Source organism: Vollenhovia emeryi, unplaced genomic scaffold (assembly GCF_000949405.1).
Source record: "Vollenhovia emeryi isolate VEMERY1.0 unplaced genomic scaffold, V.emery_V1.0 DF939120.1, whole genome shotgun sequence".
NCBI lineage: Eukaryota > Metazoa > Arthropoda > Insecta > Hymenoptera > Formicidae > Vollenhovia > Vollenhovia emeryi.
In genome coordinates, this window is record NW_011967246.1 from 3,122,777 (window position 1) to 3,129,186 (window position 6,410).

The following is a 6,410-nucleotide window of genomic DNA, read 5'->3' on the forward strand; positions in this document are numbered from 1 at the left end:
TGCCATGTTGTCCCACGATTACATGATTTTCAGGGTAAATTTTAAGAGAAAATTCTCTCCGTGTATTAAGGTACTGCTTTGCTTATTAAGATTAAGAAGGGAAATACGATTTTATATAAGATTGACAGGACCTATTCGAATTCTATATACTTGAATTTCATCTAGATCTGAAATTTTCGAGTAGCTCAGATACGAGTAATAGAAATTCCAATTCGAATTGGGCGAGATTCGATTCGCATATTTGAATAGTTCGCGCATATCTCCGCTCCCCATTCGAATCCGGTTGCATCGATTAGTCGATCTGACATCTCGCTGATCCTCCGACCCTATCGAGACGTTTCTTTCACGAGAACATCTCGCATTTTTGACGCAATACCTACGTATCCCGTGAATTCTCTCGGCGACTGCAACAGCGCGCTGCATCTTTCGGCGAGATGCAGCTGCGAGGGCTCGCGAAGTCGCTTGCAGAAGTTTCCCTCCCGGAAGAATTTTTCGAGCGAAAAACTCACGTACACGTTTTCGCTCGCGCGACGCAGTCGAGCGTTTTTCAACTCGTATAAATATATATATATATATATACACTCGGATTATTCGTAGCTTCAGATTCGCCGATAGTTTCTTAATAGCAAGGGGGCTCCAGGTCCCAATAAAGATTTTTCGATAAATCAACGGGAGACTCGCGGAGCGTCCTTGTTATCCTGGCCGGTTTACTGCCCCCGTTCGCTCACGGGAGGAAAGCGGGAACGGGGGGTAAAAATCGCGATCCTCTTCGTTGTCTTCCTTTCCCAGGAGCGCGCTTGGCGCGATCTCTCACGACGCGCCCGGTCGTCCTCGCATTCGTCGGCGTGGAAAGCGGAGTTTCTGCCGTAGAGAGATAATGCCCGCCTTAGTTACACGCGGTACCTTCAGGATCCACCGTCGTGTGCAGCCAGTGTAAACCGTGTGGAACACGCGCCCAGCTGCGAAGTTTGCGCGGGGTTGACATACTGTGAATCATAAGTTTATATCCGCAGAGACTCATTGCGGTGAAGTTTAAGGCCGGGCGCCGCGACGGGGAGGGAGAGGCGAACGGCTCCCCGGCTTTATCCCCTTATTCTAACGTATAGGGCACGTATACGGACGTAAAGGTCGTCGATAATAAGACTTTATTCTTGACGGGATTGGCCGTCGACCTTTCTCCCCGCCCGGCGATCGATCCCGATTTAGGGCGCAGGAATGACCGGGGAGGGGCCTCGTATGTATTCCCGTTTACTGTCGTAAATCGAGAGATTAATGTTTAATTTGGAAGAATTTAGCGGTGGGAATTTTTACCCAGCTATGTCCAGAAAATCAATTTTCCGTCTCGGTGCACGTGAGAGAAAAACAGAACGAGAGATCTCTAAATAAAAATTATGATAGAGAGAGAGAGAGAGAATCATTAATTTTTAAAATTTAATACAAAAACTCAGCGTCAAAATTGAATATTAATTAAGAGCTGTAGATTCTCTGAGTTTTCTCCTGTCAATAAAGATAGTTCGGCGCGCAATAAATTCAACTGATGGCGCAATTGACGGAGCGAAACGACGGTAATGAGGAGCTTGGCGTTTTAAATTCTTATGTCCTCGCGTATCCCGGGGTTGGTTGGTCCTGTAAAAATATCGCGAAACGCCACGCGCGGAGATATTACGATAATGCGCGCCGGCGGTAGATGCATTTTTACCACTCGACGTAAAAATATTTTTATTCGCTCGTATAAAAGCGTCCTTATTGCACCATGTGGAGGCGCGCGCACAAGAGGGAGCAATCAAGGGGTTGAGGAACGAAGCGACAAGATGCTGAGAATCTGAGCGGGAGGATCGCCTCGATAACGGACGAATTTACCGGGGATCTTTCGATGCGCGATATTAAGCGTCCCGTTGATTGAATCTGGATTAGGGATTTACGCGGGGAGCCGGAGCTCAGCTCGCGTTAGATTACGAAAAGAATGGCGCGAGATCGGCGATATAGCCGGGGTATATACGCTCCTACGTGTCGCGGCGGACATGCGGAGTGCTTGCAACGAGCCAAAAATTTTCTCGGCACTTTGGGAATTAACTGCGCGAGTCGCTCTCTTCAATTTTAATTCCGGTGAGAGCCGCATTCGTTACACCGTCCTGTCCTCCCTCCCTTTCCCTTCTCCTTCCCGTCATGCGCCCCCGTTTAAAGTGCAGACCATTGCGAACATACGAAATTCGCCGCCACCGACGAATCGCGGATGCGCTGCATTTCCCGTGCTGATGCATTCTACATGCGATGCAGAGAGAGAGAGAGAGAGAGAGAGAGAGAGAGAGAGAGAGAGAGAGAGAAATTGCGCGACACGGTTTTTGGTGCGCTTCCGGAAGCGTTTTTCCCAGGAAAATCACGCGTCCGGCAAGCGTGGCGTCGAGCAAATAGATTTAAAATGCACTGAAAATTATGATGAATGCACTCCTATCAGCCGCGGGAGATACCGCGGACACCCCGTATCAAAGGGAGGCGGCGGAGAGCGTCCCTGCCTGGGACAGCGCATCCATCATTTCGCGAGATGTTGCTCACCCAATTTTCCCCTCTTTCGCGATCGCGCAATTCGGAGGAACCCCTCGAAGGATCTCGCTCTCCTCTCTCCTCTCCGCTCCCGTTTCCGCGGCGCGGAGGGAAACTTTTCGTGCCGCTCGTCACGATGTCGCGGGACAAATCGAATCGTCGCGACGGAAAACTCGGGGAAACTCAATTTCCATCGCGCGCTCCGCCGTCGGAAACGTTCGACGCATGCGATCCTCTCGGCGACGGACGGGCGGGATATATATATATATATATATATATATATATGTATTTCTTCGATCGCCGCGAATTAAATTAATTCTCACTGAGCTCCGCGCGTGTCCACCGTCGTCCCGTACATCTACAGGGTGTTACGGATAAGGTGTTCATCCGCTCGTACAGGTAGAGCGAGTTGAACTGAAGAGGAAAGTTTTGTGTCATTTTGTGAAATTCGCGATAGTTTTCGAGTGATGAATAAAAACGTCTGGGCGAATGAACGCACGAGAAGCAGTTATGGGCAAATTATATTTGACAATTTGAAATACATCGCGTTCCTCGCGCTTACTCGTTCAGACATTTTAATTAATTACTCGATAACTATTGGGCATTTTACAAAATGGCGCATAACTTTTCTTTTCAGTTTCACCCGCTCTACCTGTACACGAGCGGATGGACACTTCATCCGTAACACCCTGTACAAGCCGCGGTGCGGGAGACTTCCGTGATTTCTCCGCGTCGCCGGACTTGGGGTGGGCGAGAGTACATCGAGTCTCTCCTTGAAATTGAGCCGAATCGTGGACCGACACGCGAAAGTCCCAATTGAATTATCGGCCGAAGCGAGATACCCCTTTGGAATGAAAAGCGAGAGCCCGACTCCTCTCGAGAATTTTTAATTTCCCCCTCGTTCTCGAGTCCGGGGGGGGGGGGGCTCGGGAAAGGCGGGCGTTGTTGCCCCCGTATGAGGCGACGCTGGTCGGCGAAGGGCGCGCACTTCGCGGAGCCAGCTGATGCCTAATTATATTCGAGAGTGACCCGTCTGGCGTCTTCATTATCGCGCGCTCTCGCCCCCATTCTGGCGGGACACCCCCGGCGTCCGCGGTTAATTGCATCGCCGCGACGCATCGCCGGCAGGCCTTATTGGCATCGCGCCCTCTAATTGAGCCCGGGGTCTGCAGGAATTTCGGATTTCTCCGCTCGCGCGCCGGCCGCAGGCGGGGCGACGAGGGGGACGGGAGACGCCGCGAAAAAAAAGGATAAGAGGAAAAAGGCGCGCGATCGCGAAATAGGAATCCGATCGCGCCAATCTGTCTTCGTTTCCGCGACGGAGAAAGAAATTAAGGGAGAAAGGACGACCTATCAGGCCACTATTCATCCTTAGGGAGACTTTGCCCCTCTATCTCTCCCCTCGTCCCGCCCGGCGCGGTGTCCACCTGGAGTCATCGACATTTCTGCGCCGCAGCGCGACTTCCTTCAGCATTAAGCTCCCATTCCGCGGTCTCGGCAATCCCGTGTTGTTAGAATGTCATTTTCCATAATTGAATGATCCTTGATTGTAATTGCGGCACGACGGTACGTATCCGACAGCTCGCACGCGTATTGGAAAATACCCCGCGCGCTCTGCAGAGATCCCGATTTTCGAGAAAAATGATTGGCGACCCCTTGCCGGCGGAGGGACAATGGACATCCCGGCTGGAGCATCTTGGAGGACAATGCGGCCCCGGAAATTCACTCGCGGCGCGATCGCAGGTGGTCAATTCATGTGCCAGCCGCAGGACCTCCGTCCGACAATGTCCTGCTGGCGAACACGGTCGAGGATCCACACCCGGAATCCCGCGGGCTCCCGGAACGATCGAGCACGGAGACCGTATATCACCGCGGATCCTGAAATTTCAACGTAGACCCCGCGAAATTCTTCGAGAGAGCCGCCTCTTTTTATTCGGAAAGTCGTGTCCCGCGGAAATGGAAGCCGCGCGAAGAAATGAAAATCGAAAGAGCCCGCGAGTTAAAGTAATCGGATAATGAGCTTTTCGTGTTTCATGGGCGTCTTGTCTCATCTCGCTTCCTCTCCCCGCGCAAGCGAGAATTGTGGCGAAAATCATGAGCGTATACACGCTTATTCCGCGCGGAATTCCGTTTCCTCCGAGCGCGGCTCCGTGCTCATAAATACATAAAACAGGAACACATAACGACGCCGCGGTAGCCGGATAAGGGGTGTAAAATTTTCCGCAAATATTTCCTTCCCGGCGACAGTCGAGTATCCCAGCTGCGCGTCGCCAGCCGAATTTTCCTTTTATTAAAGTTGCGCGACTCCGTCCTCTGAATAATACATCGCTTTCGCGTTTCCTCAAATTCGTCGGACCCACGAACACGGACTCACAGACACGCGCGCGCACGTGGCACACGTGCGCGCCCCGTCGCATCTCTGTTGTGTTAAGTTTCCTGCTAAAAGGTTGCCCTGGGTACACCGTTCGCGTTTGCGGGCCGGGAGACGATAATTGCGAAACTTTGTCTTTGGGGCTTTTGACACAAAGCGATTTAGCGCGCAGGAGACGAGGTCGCGGAATCGTCGCGGGGCGGCTCATATCCCGAATCGCCGCGAAAGAAAAGTTGCGAGCAAACGCGACGGTGTCGCCGGCGAGTCCGTTAACATAATATCGGTATCGAGGCGACGCTGGATTTTCCGGATTAATTCTTCCCGGATCGCTGAAATTGCGACTGAAACGCTTGTCCATTAAAGTTGAAACGCCAGCCGGCGAGGCGAGGGCTTTCTTAAAATCGTTATTGTTAATTGCATTCGCAACGCGCCGTGTCACGGAAGTTCCCCTAATGGCTCGCGTAATTATTTCCTCGTATGCCGGTTATTTCATTTTGGAAGCCCTTTGATCGGACCCGCGTTGCAATTAGGACCTTTCACCGACTGCTCTCTGATATCCTCCGCCGCTACCTTCAGGAATTGCTGCAAGTCCGCGGCTGCCTCGTATCCGGGAGATTCGGTCCCGCGGGGTGCCCGAAGATAAACTTCGGTCGAACGGGGAAAACTTGGGCGCGAACGAGAGACCGATATTTTTTTTTCAGCTCCGATTTAATTAATCCGCTTTCGCGATTCTCCCGCGCAACTGAGGTCGAAATCGCGCCTCGATGGCCTCCGGGGATTGAATTTTCGAAAAAAGCCGCGTCGAGAGAGAGAGAGAGATACTAGTAGCCTCTCGTCGGCTCGTCACGGCGGCAGATTGATGGAGAGCACGAGATTTCTAGACAGATCGGAGCACAGCCCGGCATGCTCGTTGTCACCGTTGTTTGACAACTGGACATTATAACGGTCGTGTCGGGCGATTTCCGTCGCACACGTGCCGATCGTGTCGTTAAGAAGTCAATTTTAACGACCAACAGCCGATTCTCTTGTTCAGTGATTCTTATCACATGTTCTGTTTAAATCGATGTCAAATTAAGAAATCGGTTTTCTTAGACGCGACTCGATAATTGATTTCTTTTATTTGACGATTTCTGTCGCAGACTTCGATTAAACTCATGTCAAAGTGAGAAATCAGCTTCCACTGGGTTGGCACAACTGATTTTTTTTTTAGCGATTCCTGTCACAGGCTTCGATTATAAGAAATCGGTTTTCTCAGAGAGGGCTCGATAATTGATTTCTCTTATTTAGCGATTCTTATCACCAACTCCGATAAAATTTGTGTTAAAATAAGAAGTCGACTTTTGTTGGACTGACACAATAAATTGATTTTTTTTCCTGTGCAATTTTTACTACGCGCTACCGCCAGATTGAGAAATCAGCTTTCTTACGGGTCAGTAACTAAATTTTTTATACTTTGCAATCCCTGCCACAGGCTTTGATTATACGAAATCGGTTTTCT